Below are 19,445 nucleotides of genomic sequence, written 5' to 3' on the forward strand. Positions count from 1 at the left end.
ATTCCAGGTTATATGGTATGATTGGTGTGGCTGGTATGAATCTTGCCCTTGGATTAACAAAATCCTTTCCTCATATTGTCCATCTCCTCTGGGCACAGTTTCTCTAACTGAGGTCTGGAGGAGGGGCATAGAGGGAGGAGCCAGTGCACACCCATACTAAAAGATCTTTATAGTGCCCATGTCTCCTGCGGAGCCCGTCTATACCCCATGGTCCTTACAGAGTCCCCAGCATCCTCTACGGACTAGGAGAAAAAGATTTACCGGTAGGTTTAAAATCTTATTTTTCTCCCCTCAGCTGCACCGGCTACGAAGAAGCCTTTTACACCAGCCGCCTCACAGTCCTTTTGGTCCGTGAGGCAAAGAAAAAATAAAAAACCTTCGAACACCTTCTTCAGAGGTGGTCGTGCAAAAGGAAAGAAACCTGCTCCCGCAGGTTCCCAGACCCAAAAGCCCACTTCTGTTGCTACTAAGCCCTCCGCATAACGGTGGATGGCTGGGCCTGGAGGACGGTCAGGTGGGGGCGAGACTCCGACAGTTTAGCCACGTCTCGGTGTCGTCTGGTCTGGACCCCTGGGTCCTGGATATAGTGTCCAGGGGGTACAGACTGGAGTTTCAAGATCCCCCGCCTCACCGTTTCCTCAAGTCAGGCTTACCAGCTCTGCTGGCGGACAAAGCGATTCTTCTGGAGGCCATCAGAAAATTGGTGGTGTCGGAAGTTGTCGTTCCGGTTCCGCCTCAGCAGTGCAACAAGGGTTATTATTCAAACCTTTTCGTAGTACCGAAACGGATGGTTCGGTACGGCCTATTCTGAACTTAAAGTCTTTGAACCCTTATCTCAGGGAGTTCAAATTCAAGATGGAATCTCTGAGGGCTGTCATCTCAGGACTAACGGAGGGGGAGTTCCTGGTGTCTCTGGAGATCAAGGATGCTTACCTCCACATCCCCATTTGGTCACCGCACCAGGCATACCTCAGGTTTGCGCTGTTGGACGACCACTATCAGTTCCAGGCGCTGCCGTTTGGACTCTCCACAGCACCAAGGATTTTCACCAAGGTGATTGCGGAGATGATGGTTCTTCTCCGCAAGCAGGGGGTGAACATAATTCCTTATCTGGACGATCTCCTTATCAAGGCTTCGTCCAGGGAGAGGTTATTGCGATCCATCGTGCTCACGACACAGCTGCTCAGGAAGCACGGTTGGATCCTGAACCTTCCAAAGTCTCATCTGGAGCTGACAAGGAGGCTGTCTTTCCTGGGAATGATCCTCGACACGGAGGTGCAGAGGGTGTTTCTCCCGGTGGAGAAGGCATTGGTGATTCAAACAGTGGTCCCTCCCGGGCCTACCCGCATGTCGGTTCATCAATGCATCCGCCTTCTGGGGAAGATGGTTGCCGCCTACGAGGCTCTGCAGTACGGCAGGTTTCACGCTCGTCCATTTCAACTGGACCTCTTGGACCAGTGGTCGGGCTCTCACCTACACATGCACAAGAGGATATGTCTATCTCCGAAAGCCAGGATTTCACTCCTCTGGTGGCTACAACTTCCACACCTTCTGGAAGGCCGAAGGTACGGAATTCAGAACTGGATCCTCTTAACCACAGATACAAGTCTTAGAGGTTGGGGAGCAGTCGCTCTGGGGGAAACCTTTCAAGGAAAGTGGTCGTTTCAAGAATCCCTTCTCCCGATAAACATCCTGGAGCTAAGGGCCGTGTACAATGCCCTCCTGCAAGCAGCACATCTGCTACAGGATCGGGCTGTTCAGGTACAGTCGGACAACGTGACCACAGTGGCCTACATAAACCGACAAGGCGGAACGAAGAGCAGGGCTGCAATGTCAGAGGTGTCAAAAATCCTTCTATGGGCAGAAAGGCACGCTGTAGCGATGTCAGCAATCTTCATTCTGGGAGTAGACAACTGGGAAGCAGACTTCCTCAGCAGACACGATCTCCATCCAGGGGAGTGGGGCCTCCATCCGGAGGTGTTCGAGGAAGTAACGCACTGGTAGCACCGTGGGTATTCCCGTCAATGTATGTGTTCCCTCCACTTCCTCTGATCCCAAGGGTTCTTTAGCTGGTAAGAAGAACAAGGGTTCTGGCAATCCTCATTGCTCCGGAGTGGCCGCGAAGGGCTTGGTATGCGGATCTGCTGGATCTTCTTCTGGAAGATCCAAGGCCCTTACCTCTTCGGGAGGATCTGCTGCTGCAGGGGCTGTTCGCCTATCAAGACTTACCACGGCTACGTTTGACGGCTTGGCGGTTGAACGCCAGATCTTAGCTCGGAAAGGTATCCCGAGCGAGGTTATTCCTACCCTGATTCAGGCTAGGAAGGGGGTAACGTCTAAATATTACCACCGTATTTGAAAAAAAAAATATGTTTCCTGGTGTGAATCCAGAAAATTTCCTGCGGTGGATTTTCAACTCGGACGTTTTCTCCTTTTCCTGCAAGCAGGAGTGGATATGGGCCTGAGATTGGGCTCCATCAAGGTCCAAATCTCTGCCTTGTCCATCTTCTTTCAAAAGCAATTGGCTGTCCTTCCTGAGGTTCAGACCTTTTTGAAAGGGGTTCTGCACCTCCAACCTCCTTTTGTGGCGCCGACGGCACCCTGGGATCTTGATGTGGTGTTGCAGTTCCTACAGTCAGCTTGGTTTGAGCCTCTACTGAAGGCTGACATCAAGTTTCTCACGTGGAAGGCGGTCACTTTGTTGGCCTTGGCTTCTGCTCGGCGCGTGTCGGAATTGGGGGCTTTATCTTGTAAAAGCCCTTATCTGATCTTTCATGAAGACAGGGTGGAACTTAGGACTCGTCCGCAGTTCCTGCCTAAGGTTGTATCGGCTTTTCATATCAACCAGCCTATTGTGGTGCCAGTGGCTACTGACTCCTCAATTGCTTCAAAGGCCTTGGATGTTGTGAGGGCTTTGAAGATCTATGTGCAGAGGACAGCTCGTCATAGAAAAACTGACTCTCTGTTTGTCCTCTATGCTCCCAAGAAAATTGGGTGTCCTGCTTCGAAGCAGTCGATTTCACGCTGGATCAGGTTCACTATCCAGCATGCCTATTCAACGGCAGGATTGCCATGTCCGAAATCGGTTAAGGCCCACTGTACTCGTAAGGTGGGTTCTTCCTGGGCGGCTGCCCGGGGGGTCTCGGCACTACAGCTTTGCCGAGCTGCTACTTGGTCTGGTTCGAACACGTTTGCCAGGTTTTACAAGTTCGACACTTTGGCCTCTGATGACCTCAAGTTTGGTCAAGCGGACTTACAGGAGCCTCCGCACTCTCCCTCCCGTTCTGGGAGCTTTGGCACATCCCCATGGTACTAATATGGACCCCAGCATCCTCTAGGACGCAAGAGAAAATAGGATTTTAATGACCTGAAATGGTAAATCCTTTTCTCGTAGTCCGTAGATGATGCTGGGCGCCCAACCAGCGCTTCGTTTTCCTGCTTTGGTTTTATAGTTCAGTTCTACCTGGTTCATAGGTAAGTTCTGCATTGTTTACTGTTTCAGTACTGTTTCAGCTGTTGCTGAGTTGTTAGCCGGGTTTGTCTGTTGTGTGAGCTGGTATGAATCTCGCCACTATCTGTGTATTTCCTTCTCTCGAAGTATGTCGTCTCCTCGGGCACAGTTTCCAGACTGAGTCTGGTAGGAGGGCAATAGAGGGAGGAGCCAGCCCACACTATTAAACTCTTAAAGTGCCAATGGCTCCTGGTGGACCCGTCTATACCCATGGTACTAATATGGACCCCAGCATCCTCTACGGACTACGAGAAAAGGATTTACCGTTTCAGGTAATTAAAATCCTATTTTCAAGGGGCGACATTATTTTATTTGCCCTAGCAGTATAGGAATCTTAGTTTGAATCCTCTTTAAGATGAATCTTGTCATACCACACACTTATTCTATGACCAGCACAATTAGGGCACTGATATGTGAATGTGGGATTGATACCTTCCGCTTTGTATAAATAGCACCTTTGGCGTATTCATGTAGTTAAAATACTCCGATACTTAGGAGTTTATATTTTCTGCAGCCTTATAACACACAATACGACGAATATACCTGTATGTGAAAGCAGTGTTGAATGGCCTACTATTCAAAGTTTTGTGACAGCTTTATTGCATTTGACATGTAATATCATCAGTGTGTTTGTATGTAAAGGTGGAGCTAGAGACGTCCTTTGGTGGAACATGACACCCCCCCTCAGTGGCGCATTCTGCTAACTCCTACAAGCTCCCTGAAATTATTTTTTAAAGTAGGCAAGTATGTTTTACTGTTATCTATCTAACACAGTCCTTGAAATGACACACTTTGCCGATGGATCCGCCGACATAGCGGCCGAGTGTTCGGCGGGTCGCCTTGTCAAAGTCAAATTGCATATTTCAATATTTAGAATAGGCTATGGCATTTATTAATGGATGCATCTACGATGCCTGTGTCGATACGGTACAAGATACATGTGTTAATAAATATCATTTTTCCTTACGTCCTAGAGGATGCTGGGGATGCTTCAAGAACCATGGGGTATAGACGGGATCCGCAGGAGACATAGGCACACTTTAAGACTTTGATTGGGTGTGAACTGGCTCCTCCCTCTATGCCCCTCCTCCAAACTCCAGTTTAGATTCTGTGCCCAGCGAGACTGGTCACAGACAGGGGAGCTCTACTGAGTTTCTCTGAAAAGACTTTGTTAGGTTTATTATTTTCAGTGAGACCTGCTGGCAACAGGCTCCCTGCACCGTGGGACTGAGGGGAGAAAAGCAGACCTACTTCTGTGAGTTCAAAGGCTCTGCTTCTTAGGCTACTGGACACCATTAGCTCCAGAGGGTCCGATCACTTGGTACGCCTAGCTGCTCGTTCCCGGAGCCGCGCCGTCACCCCCCTTGCAGAGCAAGAAGAAAGAAGCCGGGTGAGTAAATGAAGAAGAGAAGACTTCAGTGACGGCAGAAGACTTTGTCTGAGGTACCGAGCTGCGCGCCATTGCTCCCCCACACAAGCGGCACTACAAGGGTGCAGGGCGCAGGGGGGACGCCCTGGGCAGCATGTATACCTCAGATAGAGACTGGCAAGAGAGATATTAAGTGCCTGGGCACTAAATACAAACCCCCGCCAGTATAAATATATAGAAAATAGCGGGGCTGAAGCGCGCCATTAAGGGGGCGTGGCTTATCCCTCACAGCTCTAACCAGCGCCATTTTCTCCTCACAGAGACGCTGGTCCTTCCTAAAGACTGCTGTATAGATCAGAGTGAAAAACGAGGGGGGGCACAGTTATTTGGTGTAATATAAGTTGAAATAAAAACACTATATCATGGGTGTTGGGGAAATGAGCTGGTAAAATCCTTCTGTGTTTCCATGACAGAATATACTGGGGTCTATCCCTTATAGCCAGTGTAATGTCGGTGGGTGTTTGGTACACGTGTGTCGGCATGTTTCAGGCTGAGGGCTCTGCCACAAAGGGAATGACTATGTCGGCGCTGTCAACTCCTAATGGTACTTGGTACATGTACATACGTCAACATGTCAGTAGAGGTATGTTTTTCCCAAGAGAAAACTATATGGGAGACACAGACGTGGGGGGTGTCCCTGTCGGCACCAACAATATCTGACTGGGTGGATACATATCAGATAAAGCTATACCTATATGTAATATGTATGTATAGTAAGGTTATATAGGTCTGTGGCACGATCACAGACGTGATAATATTTATGGAGGGAGTCATATTCATAGAATAGATTTCTCTCAGGCCCCTCATGGTCGCAAAAAATTTTTTTGCCCAGTTACTACTCCCTGAGATCGACTCGAATACTCTTTCTTAGGTCGACCATAATGTTTCCTGATCAGATCCTCAAAAATTGGCATTCACGTAGATTCAGTACCTGTTAATACACATTGGAACGTATTAACGTCACTAGGGACCTTGCTGTTCCTGACAAAAGATATATGTATACGTATTAGATGTGTATGTATATATATATATATATATATATATATATATATATATATAGATAGATAGATAGATAGATATATATATTTCTCTGACGTCCTAGTGGATGCTGGGGACTCCGTAAGGACCATGGGGAATAGACGGGCTCCGCAGGAGACTGGGCACTCTAAAGAAAGATTTAGGACTATCTGGTGTGCACTGGCTCCTCCCCCTATGACCCTCCTCCAAGCCTCAGTTAGATTTCTGTGCCCGGCTGAGCTGGATGCACACTAGGGGCTCTCCTGAGCTCCTAGGAAGAAAGTGTTTGTTAGGTTTTTTATTTTCAGTGAGACCTGCTGGCAACGGGCTCACTGCATCGAGGGACTAAGGGGAGAAGAAGCGAACCTACCTAAGTGGTGGTAGCTTGGGCTTCTTAGGCTACTGGACACCATTAGCTCCAGAGGGATCGAACACAGGACCCGATCTCGTCGTCCGTTCCCGGAGCCGCGCCGCCGTCCCCCTTACAGAGCCAGAAGCAAGAAGGTGGTCCGGAAAATCGGCGGCTGAAGACTTCTGTCTTCTCCAAGGTAGCGCACAGCACTGCAGCTGTGCGCCATTGCTCCTCATGCACACCACACACTTCGGTCACTGATGGGTGCAGGGCGCTGGGGGGGGGCGCCCTGAGCAGCAATACTGACACCTTGGCTGGCAAACTGGCACCATATATAGCCCCAGAGGCTATATAGGTGCTTTTTAACCCCTGCCAGAATCCATAAAAATGCGGGAGAAAGTCCGCGAAAAAGGGGCGGAGCTATATCCTTCAGCACACTGGCGCCATTTTTCCCTCACAGCTCCGTTGGAGGGAAGCTCCCTGGCTCTCCCCTGCAGTCAATACTACAGAAAGGGTTAAAAAGAGAGGGGGGCACAATTTAGGCGCAGTATACAATATATATAGGCAGCTATAAGGGAAAACACTCTTATATGTGATATCCCTGTGATATATAGCGCCCTGGTGTGTGCTGGCATACTCTCCCTCTGTCTCCCCAAAGGGCTTTGTGGGGTCCTGTCCTCTGTCAGAGCATTCCCTGTGTGTGTGCTGTGTGTCGGTACGGCTGTGTCGACATGTATGAGGAGGATAATGATGTGGAGGCGGAGCGAATGCCTGTAAATGTGATGTCACCCCCTGCGGGATGGGATCGACACCGGTGTGGTTGGACTTATGGAAGGATTACGTGAAAGTGTCAACTCCTTACACAAAAGGTCGACGACACAGAACAGCCGGCTACTCAGCTTGTGCCTGTTGCAGCGTCTCAAATGTCATGGGGGGCTCTAAAAACGCCCGCTACCTCAGATGGCAGAGACAGATGTCGACACGGATACCGACTCCAGTGTCGACGACGATGAGACTAGTGTACCCTCCAAATAGGTCCACCCGTTACATGATTGAGGCAATGAAAAATGTATTACACATTTATGATAATACCCCAGGTACCACATAAAAGGGTATTATGTTTGGTGAGAGAAAACTACCAGTAGGTTTTCCTGCATCTGAGAAATTAAATGAGGTGTGTGAGGAAGCGTGGTCTTCCCCCGGTAAGAAATTGATAATTTCTAAACGGTAATTGGCAGCGTACCCTTTCCCGCCAGAGGATAGGTCACGTTGGGAAACACCCCATAGGGTAGATACAGCGCTTACACGCTTATCAGAAAAGGTGGCACTACCGTCTCCGGATACGGCCGCCCTGAAGGAACCTGCTGATAAAAAGCAGGGGGTTACCCTGAAAGATATAGTCACACACTCGGGCATTATATTGCGACCAGCCATTGCTTCGGCATGGATGTGCAGTGCTCCCGCTGCGTGGTCAGATTCCCTGTCGGAAAATTACTATGGATAGGGACAATATTTTGCTGACAATAGAGCATATAAAAGACGTGGTCTTATACATGCGTGATGCACAGAGGGATATTTGCCGGCTGGCATCAAAAATAAGCGCTAGGTCCATTGCCGCCAGACGGGGGTTATGGACTCGGCAATGGTCAGGCGATGCCGACTCGAATCGGCACATGGAAGTTTTGCCCTATAAGGGGTTAAAACTGTTTGGGGATGGTCTTTCAGACCTCGTTTCCACAGCTACTGCTGGGAAATCGACTTTTTTGCCACAGGCTACCCCACAACAAAAGAAAGCACCGTATCATCAAGTACAGTCCTTTCGGCCCCAGAAAAGCAAGAGGGCTAGAGGCTCATCCTTTCTGCCGAGAGGCAAAGGTAGAGGAAAAAGCTGCAGCACACAGCTAGTTCCCAAGAGCAGAAGTCCTCCCTGCGTCCGGTAAGTCCACAGCATGACGCTGGGGCTGCTCAGGCGGACCCGGGTACGGTGGGGGCCCGTCTCAGAAATTTCAGCGCCCAGTGTGCTCTCTCACATGGATCCCTGGGTCCTTCAAGTAGTATCTCAGGGGTACAGGCTGGAGTTCGAGACGTTCTTCCCCCCGCCGTTTCCTAAAATCTGCCTTACCGGCACCTCCCTCTGCCAGGGAGGCGGTGTTGGTGGCTATTCAACACTATAATCACAACAAGTGTCAGCAAGGAAGGGGTTACTATTCCACAATGGTTGTGGTACCGAAACAGAACGGTTCGGTGAGACCCATCTTAAAATTAAAATACTTGAACTTTTATATCAGAAGATTCAAGTTCAAGATGGAATCGCTCAGGGCGGTTATTACGAGCCTGGACGAGGGGGATTACAGGGTCTCCCTGGACATCAAGGATGCGTACCTGCATGTCCCCATTTACCCTCCTCACCAGGAGTACCTCAGATGTGTGGTACAGGACTGTCACTATCAGTTCCAGACGCTGCCGTTGGAGTTGTCCACGGCACCGAAGGTCTTTACCAAGGTAATGGCCGAAATGATGATACTCCTTCGCATGAAGGAAGTTTTTATTATCCCGTACTTGGACGATCTGATAAAGGCGAGGTCCAAAGAACAGTTGGTAGTGGGGGTAGCACTCTCTCGGGAAGTGCTACAACAGCACGACTGGATTATTAATATTCCAAAGTCACAGCTGGTCCCGACGACATGTCTTCTGTTCCTGGGAATGATTCTGGACACAGACCAGAAAAGAGTGTTTCTTCCAGTGGAAGCACACGAGTCCTGGAAAAAATGGTAGCTTCGTACGAAGCATAATTCCATTCGGAAGGTTCCACGTAAGGACGTTCCAGTGGGACAAATGGTCCGGGTCCCATCTACAGATACAACAGCGGATAACCCTGTCGGCAAGAAACAGGTTGTCGCTGCTGTGGTGGCTGCAGAGGGCTCATCTACTAGAGGGCCGCAGATTCGGAATACAGGACTGGGTCCTGGTGACCACGGAGGCCAGCCTTCGGGGCTGGGGTGCAGTCACACAGGGAAGAAATTTCCAAGGAGATTTCGCTTCACATAAATATTCTGGAGCTAAGGGCCATTTACAATGCCCTATGCCAAGCAAGGCCCCTGCTTCAGAACCAGCCGGTACTGATCCAATCAGACAATATCACGGCGGTCGCCCATGTAAACAGACAGGGCGGCACAAGAAGCAGGATGGCGATGGCAGAAGCCACAAGGATTCTCCGATGGGCGACCTACACCCGGGAGAATGGGGACTTCTTCCAGAAGTTTTCCAAATGCGGGTAAACCGTTGGGAATGACCACGGGTGGACATGATGGCGTCCCGCCTCAACAAAAAGTTGAAAAGATATTGCGCCAGGTCAAGGGACCCTCAGGCGATCGCTGTGGACGCTCTAGTGACACCGTGGGTGTACCAGTCGGTTTATGTGTTTCCTCCTCTACCTCTCATACCCAAGGTACTGAGAATAATAAGAATGCGAGGAGTGAAAACCACACTCGTGGTTCCGGATTGGCCAAGAAGAGCTTGGTACCCGGAACTTCAAGAGATGCTGGCAGAGGACCCTTGGCCTCTGCCGCTCAGACAAGACCTGCTGCAGCAGGGACCCTGTCTGTTCCAAGACTTACCGCGGCTGCGTTTGACGGCATGGCGGTTGAACACCGGATCCTAAAGGAAAAGGGTATTCCGGAGGAAGTCATCCCTACCCTGATCAAAGCCAGGAAGGATGTCATCGCAAGACATTATTACCGCATTTGGCGGAAATATGTTGCTTGGTGTGAGGCCATGAAGGCCCCGAAGGAGGAATTTCAACTGGGTCGATTCCTGCACTTCCTGCAAGCAGGGGTGACGTTGGGCCTCAAATTGGGGTCCATCAAGGTCCAGATTTCGGCTCTTGTCGATTTTCTTCCAGAAAGAACTGGCTTCACTGCCTGAAGTTCAGACTTTTGTCAAAGGAGTTCTGCATATTCAGCCTCCTTTTGTGCCCCCAGTGGCACCTTGGGATCTCAATGTAGTTTTGGCATTCCTGAAATCACATTGGTTCGAACCACTTAAGACTGTGGAATTAAAATATCTCACGTGGAAAGTGGTCGTACTGTTGGCCCTGGCTTTGGCCAGGCGGGTTTCGGAATTGGCGGCTTTGTCTTGAAAAAGCCCTTATCTGATTTTCCAGATGGATAGGGCAGAATGGAGGACTCGTCCTCAGTTTCTCCCAGCTTTTCACTTGAACCAACCTATTGTGGTGCCTGCGGCTACTAGGGACTTGGAGGATTCCAAGTTGCTGGACGTAGTCAGGGCCCTGAAAATTTATGTTTCCAGGACGGCTGGAGTCAGAAAAACTGACTCGCTGTTTATCCTGTATGCACCCAACAAGCTGGGTGCTCCTGCTTCTAAGCAGTCTATTGCGCGCTGGATTTGTAGCACTATTCAGCTGGCGCATTCTGCGGTAGGATTACCGCAGCCTAAATCAATAAAAGCCCATTCCACAAGGAAGGTGGGCTCATCTTGGGCGGCTGCCCGAGGGGTCTCGGCTTTACAACTTTGCTGAGCAGCTACTTGGTCAGGGGCAAACACGTTTGCTAAATTCTACAAATTTGATTCCCTGGCTGAGGAGGACCTGGAGTTCTCTCATTCGGTGCTGCAGAGTCATCCGCACTCTCCCGCCCGTTTGGGAGCTTTGGTATAATCCCCATGGTCCTTACGGAGTCCCCAGCATCCACTAGGACGTCAGAGAAAATAAGATTTTACTCACCGGTAAATCTATTTCTCGTAGTCCGTAGTGGATGCTGGGCGCCCATCCCAAGTGCGGATTGTCTGCAATACTTGTACATAGTTATTGTTACAAAAATCGGGTTTTGTTGTGAGCCATCTCTTCAGAGGCTCCAATTGTTATCATACTGTTAACCGGGGTTCCTATCACGTGTTATATGGTGTGATTGGTGTGGCTGGTATGAGTCTTACCCGGGATTCAAAATCCTTCCTTATTGTGTCAGCTCTTCCAGGCACAGTTCCTAACTGAGGCTTGGAGGAGGGTCATAGGGGGAGGAGCCAGTGCACACCAGATAGTCCTAAATCTTTCTTTAGAGTGCCCAGTCTCCTGCGGAGCCCGTCTATTCCCCATGGTCCTTACGGAGTCCCCAGCATCCACTACGGACTACGAGAAATAGATTTACCGGTGAGTAAAATCTTATTATATATATATATAGATAAGTGTGTATAGGTGCATTGGACGGTATATATGTATGTATATATGTATATAATAATATTTATAATGAATGCTGAGGTAAAGTTATTCCTTCTCATAGATAGAATAAGGTGAGAGTCACCCCCTGTTCTGCACGGGGCCCTGTCACATAGGATCGTATGCATGAAGATATGTGATACTCTAAGTATGTGTCCGCATGTAAGTTGATTATACTTGCATTACATGCGCATGGGGGAGTAGTTGTATGCAACTTAAGTTGAGTCATGTCTATATCATTGCAGCATACTGCCGTGCGACTACAAGGGATATAGGACTCTTGTTTTCGCGGGCCACTTCCATGGCGGTCTCGACTAGGAGGGCGTGGTGGATTCACCAATGGAATGCTGAGGCTGACTCCGAGAAGAACTGGAGTATCTTCCCTATGAAGGTGAAACCTGGTTTGGGGATGGCTTTGTTAAGTTGATCTCGGCAGATATCACTGGTAAGTCTACCTTCTTGACCTATGTTCCCTCACGACGGTTGGTGACGCATTTTCTCATACGTCCTAGAGGATGCTGGGGACTCCAAAAGGACCATGGGGTATAGACGGGATCTGCAGGAGACATGGGCACACTGTAAGACTTTGAATGGGTGTGAACTGGCTCCTCTCTCTATGCCCCTCCTCCAGACTCCAGTTAGACTCTGTGCCCAGAGAGACTGGACACACACCAGGGGAGCTCTCCTGAGTTTCTCTGAGAAAATACTTTTTTAGGTTTATTGTTTTCAGGAAGCACTGCTAGCAACAGGCTCCCTGCATCGTGAGACTGAGGGGGGAGAAGCAGACCTACTTCTGTGAGTTTCAAGGCTCTGCTTCTTAGGCTACTGGACACCATTAGCTCCAGAGGGTCTGATCACTTGGTTCGCCTAGCTGCTCGTTCCCAGAGCCGCGCCATCACCCCCCTCACAGAGCCAGAAGAAAGAAGCCGGGTGAGTATTAGAAGAACAGAAGACTTCAGTGACGGCAGAAGACTTCAGTGTCTCTGAGGTACCGTGCAGCGGTCGCGCTGCGTGCCTTTGCTCCCACACACAAGCGGCACTACACGGGTGCAGGGCGCAGGGGGGGGCGCCCTGGGCAGCAATTATACCTCATATATATATCCTGGCAAAGAAGTATACAGTGCATAGGCACTGTGTACAGACCCTCGCCAGTATAAAAATGTGAAAAACTAGCGGGACTGAAGCGCGCCGATAAGGGGGCGTGGCTTAGCCCTCACAACTCTATCCAGCGCCATTTTCTCCTCACAGAGATGCTGGCCCCGCCAAAACACCGTTGAGCAGCTCACAGTGTAAAACGAGGGGGGGCACAGTAGTTTAGTGCAATATAGGTACAACAAGGAAGCACTATATATATATATTGTAACACTGTAAGGGAACAAGGTGCCGTTTCGTGGGGTAAATGGCAGCTATGCAGCAGCTGAGGAATCACACAAGTCCAGTGTGTGGTGCAACTGGCCACGACCAGTTTTATTAAACAGAAAACATAACAAACATCAAAAGAAAATACCTTGCCTGTCCGGCACTAACTAAACATAAGACGTTCCTAACTGTCTCTAAACAAAAACACAGAGTTTCCAACCAACACTGTATGGCTCACGTGTGTAAGGAAGCGTATTTCTCTCACAGAGATCCTGCAGTCTTCCCAGGCAGTCTGCCCACACTAATCAGGCTAGCAGCCCTATAACCCACTTACACAGCTGAAACCCTGATTAGCCCTCTGTGAGGACAAAGACCCAAACTGGGCCCAATGTCTGGAACTTGCCCTATCTCTCTTTCAGGGCCATTATCCAGCTTTTCCAATAAACTGAAAAGGTTCTGACAAAACAAAACATTTTCCTAATACATGTAAGACAAGAACCTGGGACAAACATACCTGCCCTCAAACACTATTCCAGTGTTCTTGTCACATATCCCCCTCCCCTGTTTCGACCTAGGGGCTGGAACACTTGTAGCCCCCAAACAGAAGATGCCTGGACAATGCATCTGCATTGGCCAATTGTGTACCCGGTCTATGTTCGACAGTAAACTTAAAATCCTGCAATGCTAGAAACCATCTAGTTACACGAGCATTCTTGCCTCTATTTACATACATCCATTTTAAAGGGGCATGATCTGTCACTATTCTGAATTGTCTACCCAAGAGGTAATATCTCAAGGTATCTAGTGCCCACTTAATGGCCAAAGCCTCCTTTTCCACAATGGCATACCTTTTTTCATGCTCATTGAGTTTCCTACTCAAATAAATGATAGGGTGTTCATCCCCATCTCTGGTTTGGGACAACACAGCCCCTATCCCTACCTCTGAGGCATCTGTCTGTACCACAAATTCTTTTGAAAAATCTGGTGTTATCAATACAGGTTGTGAACACAAAGCCACTTTTAACGCTTGGAACGCTTTTTCTGCATCAGGGTTCCATTTCACCATATTTGACTGCTTCCCTTTGGTAAGGTCTGAGAACGGCACTGCTGTGGTCGCAAAATTGGGAATAAACCGTCTATAGTACCCAGTTATTCCCAAAAAAAGCCCTTACCTATTTTTTATTCACTGGACGAGGCCAGTTTTGAATAGCATCAATTTTATTCAATTGGGGCCTAATCAGACCTCTGCCTATGGTGAAGCCCAAGTATTTGACCTCCTCCATTGCGAGGCAGCACTTCTTTGGGTTAGCAGTTAACCCTGCCTCTCTGATTGAGTCCAGTACTGCTTGTACTTTAACCAAATGGGACCCACAGTCTGTACTGTGAATTACCACATCATCCAAATAGGCAGCTGCATATTTTCTATGGGGCCTCAAAATTTTATCCATCGCCCGTTGAAAGGTTGCTGGAGCCCCATGCAACCCAATGGGTAACATCTTATACTGGTACAGCCCCTCCAGAACCGAAAAGGCTGTTTTTTCTTTTGCGCTATCAGATAAAGGTATTTACCAGTAACCTTTGGTCAGGTCCAACGTGGTGAGAAACCTGGCTGTTCCCAGCCTTTCTATAAGCTCATCCACACGGGGCATGGGTATGCGTCAAACTTGGACACCTCATTTAACTTACGAAAGTCATTACAGAAGCGTATGCTACCGTCTGGCTTCGGGATGAGAACTATGGGACTGGACCACTCACTGTTAGATTCCTCTATGACTCCAAGTTCTAACATGGTTTTAACTTCTTTAGAAACAGCTTCTCGCTGAGCTTCAGGAATCCTATATGGCTTTAAATGGACCCTGACCCCTGGTTCTGTGACAATGTCATGTTTTATTATGGTCGTTCGGCCAGGCAGCTCTGAAAATATCTCCCTATTTTGGATGAGAAATTCTTTAACCTGATTGTTCTGATCAGCTGATAATGTCTCTGACACCTTTACTGCGGGAAGCAACCGAGGTGAAGACACCGAAGGGCAAGGCTCTGCTGACAGAGACAACCTATCTTTCCAGGGTTTGATTAAGTTAACATGGTAGATTTGTTCGGGTTTTCTCTTTCCCGGTTGGTATACTTTGTAATTAACCTCATTCACTTTTTCCCTAATCTCAAATGGACCCTGCCATTTAGCTAAGAACTTGCTTTCCACAGTGGGTACCAAAACAAGAACTCTATCTCCAGGAGCAAATTCCCGTATCTTGGCACTCCGGTTATATACCCTCTGTTGAGCACTTTGGGCCTGTTCCATGTGCTCTCTGACAATAGGTACCACTGCTGCAATCCTATCCTGCATTTGCGTTACATGTTCAACAACGCTTCTATAAGGAGTGGGCTGTCCTTCCCACGTCTCTTTGGCAATGTCCAACAGCCCTCTGGGGTGTCTACCATACAACAAATCAAATGGAGAAAACCCCGTAGAGGACTGAGGAACTTCTCTGATGGCCATTAACAAGTAGGGCAACAAACAATCCCAGTTTTTCCCATCTTTATCAAAAACCTTTTTTAACATACTTTTTAATGTTTTATTAAACCTTTCCACCAACCCATCAGTTTGGGGATGGTAAAGGGACGTCCTGAGGTGAGTGACCTTAAATAATTTGCACAATTCTTTCATGATCCTTGACATAAATGGAGTACCTTGGTCAGTCAAAATTTCTTCTGGTATTCCCACTCTACTAAAAACCTGCACCAGCTCCCTAGCTATCGCCTTGGTTGTGATAGTGCGTAAAGGGACAGCCTCAGGATATCGAGTGGCATAGTCCATTATTACCAGGATATACTGATGGCCCCGAGCGGACTTTAACAAGGGCCCCACGAGATCCATGGCTATTCTGTCAAACGGGACCTCTATAATAGGCATGGGAACTAGTGGGCTCCTGAAATGGGGTCTAGGGGCATGGTACTGGCATTCAGGACAGGAAGAACAATATTCAGACACTTCTTTATAAACCCCTGGCCAAAAGAACCTTTGTAAAACTCTTTCAGTGGTTTTTTCTGCCCCTAAATGTCCTGCTGTAACGTGACTATGAGCTAAATCTAGTACCGTTCTCCGATAAGGCTGGGGAACTACCAGCTGTTCCACCACATCCTCACCCTTTTTGACAATGTGGTACAAGAGCTCATTACAGATGGCCATGTGGGGATATGTAACCCTGTCACCTGGTACCACAGGTTCCCCATTAATAATCTTAACATTCTCTCTAGCCTATATCAAGGTAGGATCCTTTAACAGTTCAGATGCAAACAGATCCTTCTTTACCTCCAGGTCAGGCACGCTTTCAGTTCTAACCACTATGTCTCTGTTCCCAGCAAGAGGGTCCTCACTGGACTCCCCATCTGTCACTTCCCCAGCCAAACTAGCAAAAGGCAAAGGGTCAGAAAGTTCCGAAGACACACGTACATCCATAAAATCACCGGTATTATCAACTGGCTCTTTACTTCTCACATCTGTTGATAAACGTGATTCCCACAGTTTCCAAAAATGAGGAAAATCCCTCCCTATTATGGCCTCATGCACCAAGGTGGGGACCAGTCCTACTTTAACCATTGCTGACCCTCAACAAGTTTCTATATTCACTTCAGCAGTGACATAATGTTGGGTATCCCCATGTATGCAAGTTACTCCAATAGGTATTTGCTGGACCTTTAAGGGGTTCACTAACCCAGCTTTCACGAGGGTAACTAAACTTCCTGAATCTAGCAAGGCCTCTACCCGGTTACCCTCTAAGAACACGTCACACATTTGTTTTTCCAACTCAGGTGAAGGTACCACAGTACAGGCTAACCTAGCAAAGAAAGACATTCTGCGACATTCAAAGGCAGCATCACATTGCATGGGTTCTTGCGTGACTGGGCAATTGGCAATAACATGTCCTGGCATACCACACCTAAAACATTTAACCACACGATTATCAACCTGTTTGGGAAGCATAGACCGTTCTAGCCCCATTGGCCTGTCTCCAGGGCCAGTGTTTACAGTCTCTCCAGCCTTGCATTCTCTTAACCGCCCAGCAACGTTTTCCCACGGAACAGTCTTACCAGTCTTTACTGAAGGGCGCTGTCGAGGATCTATGGGTTGCTGGGGGGTCATCAGTAATTCCTCTGCTGCCAAATACCTCTCTACCATGTCCACTAATTGGTCAGCAGTACCCGGGTTTCCATGGCTCACCCACTTGCGCAGGACCATGGGCAAAGATCTCAAATAGCGGTCCATGACGACTCTTTCAACCATCTGGGGACCAGTTAATGTCTCTGGCTGTAACCATTTTTTTGTTAGCTGAATAAGGTCGTGCATCTGGGAGCGAGGAGGCTTCTCCATGGCGTACACCCAACGGTGCACCCGTTGTGCTCGTACTGACAGCGTGACTCCCAGGCGGGTCAGGATCTCAGTCTTTAGTTTATCATAGTCCCGAGCCTCAGCAGGGCTTAAATCAAAGTACGCTTTTTGGGGCTCACCCGACAGAAAAGGTGCCAGCAGACTGGCCCACTGTGCTTTCGGCCAGTTCTCACGCTCGGCAGTCCTTTCAAACGTGGTCAGGTAGGCCTCCACATCATCAGCCTCTGTCATTTTCTGCAGGAAGTGACTGGCCCGTATAGAACTAGAGCTGGTCGGAGCACTGACGGCCACATCTCCAATCCGGGCTGCAAGGCTCTGCACCACTTCTGTTAAGGCCTCTCTATCCTGACGCTGTTGCCTGTAAAGTTCGTCAATAACCACCTGCTGCTGTCTCCTATTTTCCTCCATTGCCACCTGCTGCTGTCTGTTGGCCTCCTGCTGTAGTCTCAATTTTCCTCCATTGCCACCTGCTGCTGTCTCCTATTTTCCTCCATTGCCACCTGCTGCTGTCTGTTGGCCTCCTGCTGAGCCGCTGTAGCTTGCAGCAAGGCTTTAAGCAGTTCCTCCATGTCAACAGATTTTTCAGGCGGCTTTGTAGCTGCTTTCACCCAGTACATATATCAAATCCTCAGGGGTGAGGCTCAGCAACTTCACATTGGGCTGTATCTGCATAAACCACTGTTTTCTGCAGGCCTCATAAAGCTGCTGCTTTCACTTATGCGCAGAACGGAATGCTCGCATTCTCCACCAAGTTGTAACACTGTAAGGGAACAATATATATATTGTAACACTGTAAGGGAACAAGGTGCCGTTTCGTGGGGTAAATGGCAGCTATGCAGCAGCTGAGGAATCACACAAGTCCAGTGTGTGGTGCAACTGGCCACGACCAGTTTTATTAAACAGAAAACAAAACAAACATCAAAAGAAAATACCTTGCCTGTCCGGCACTAACTAAACATAAGACGTTCCTAACTGTCTCTAAACAAAAACACAGAGTTTCCAACCAACACTGTATGGCTCACTTGTGTAAGGAAGCGTATTTTTCTCACAGAGATCCTGCAGTCTTCCCAGGCAGTCTGCCCACACTAATCAGGCTAGCAGCAATCAGGCTAGCAGCCCTATAACCCACTTACACAGCTGAAACCCTGATTAGCCCTCTGTGAGGACAAAGACCCAAACTGGGCCCAATGTCTGGAACTTGCCCTATCTCTCTTTCAGGGCCATTATCCAGCTTTTCCAATAAACTGAAAAGGTTCTGACAAAACAAAACATTTTCCTAATACATGTAAGACAAGAACCTGCGACAAACATACCTGCCCTCAAACACTATTCTAGTGTTCTTGTCGCAATATATATATATATATATATATATATATATATATATATATATATATATAATGAGTGTGTGGTAAATGTTTGGTAAACGGTTTCTGTGTTTTCCCTGTCAGATACTGGGATCTACCCATTATAGTAAGTGTAATGTCGGTGGGTGTTTAGTACACGTGTGTCGGCATGTGTGAATGCTCTGCCACAAACAGCTATGGGAATCCCTCTGTCGGCACTGCCGACTCCTGATGGTACTTGATTCAAGAGATTAAGTGTCAGCGTGTCAGTAGTTGTAAGCTTTTCCAAAGAAAACACTATATGGGAGACACAGACGTATGTGGGTGACCCTGTCGGCACCAACTAATATGACTGGGTATAAGTTAACATGATAAGGTAAAACAGCTATACCTGTATGTATGTATATGTATGTATATATATATATATATATATATATATATATATATATATATATATATGATGCGGTTGCATTGAGCTGTAGCTCGAGCACAGAAGTGGTAATATTGTGAGGGAGTAATATTAAAATTATGTATATATTTCCCTCAGAGCCCTCGGGGTCGCAAAAAATTTATTTTGCCCAGTTATTACTCCCTGTTGTCGACACGAATACTATGTCTTTTGTCGACCATAATGTTTCCTGTTTAGAGCCACAACATCGGCATTCAGTACATGTTCATACGCATTAAGAATGCATTAATGTCACTAGGGACCCTGCTGTTCCTGACAAATATATATATGTATATGAGATATGTATATATAGATATACGTGTGTTTATGTGTATTTAAATGTGTATTTTTATACAACAGATTTGATAA

General features: G+C 48.0%; 1 protein-coding gene across 3 annotated transcripts in view; it reads left to right on the forward strand.

Annotated features, from left to right (window-relative positions):
* Positions 1-19,445, forward strand: part of LOC134933477 (gastrula zinc finger protein XlCGF49.1-like) — a 76,792-nt gene that overhangs the window by 38,653 nt on the left and 18,694 nt on the right. Inside the window, exon 2 of one of the 3 annotated variants that reach the window (XM_063928715.1) lies at positions 11,785-11,984. The exons of the other annotated variants lie outside the window; for them this stretch is intronic. The gene's annotated coding sequence lies outside the window, so the exon portion shown is untranslated. The remainder of the gene's footprint in view (positions 1-11,784; positions 11,985-19,445) is intronic. 3 annotated transcript variants of the gene reach the window in all.

Source organism: Pseudophryne corroboree, chromosome 6 (assembly GCF_028390025.1).
Source record: "Pseudophryne corroboree isolate aPseCor3 chromosome 6, aPseCor3.hap2, whole genome shotgun sequence".
NCBI lineage: Eukaryota > Metazoa > Chordata > Amphibia > Anura > Myobatrachidae > Pseudophryne > Pseudophryne corroboree.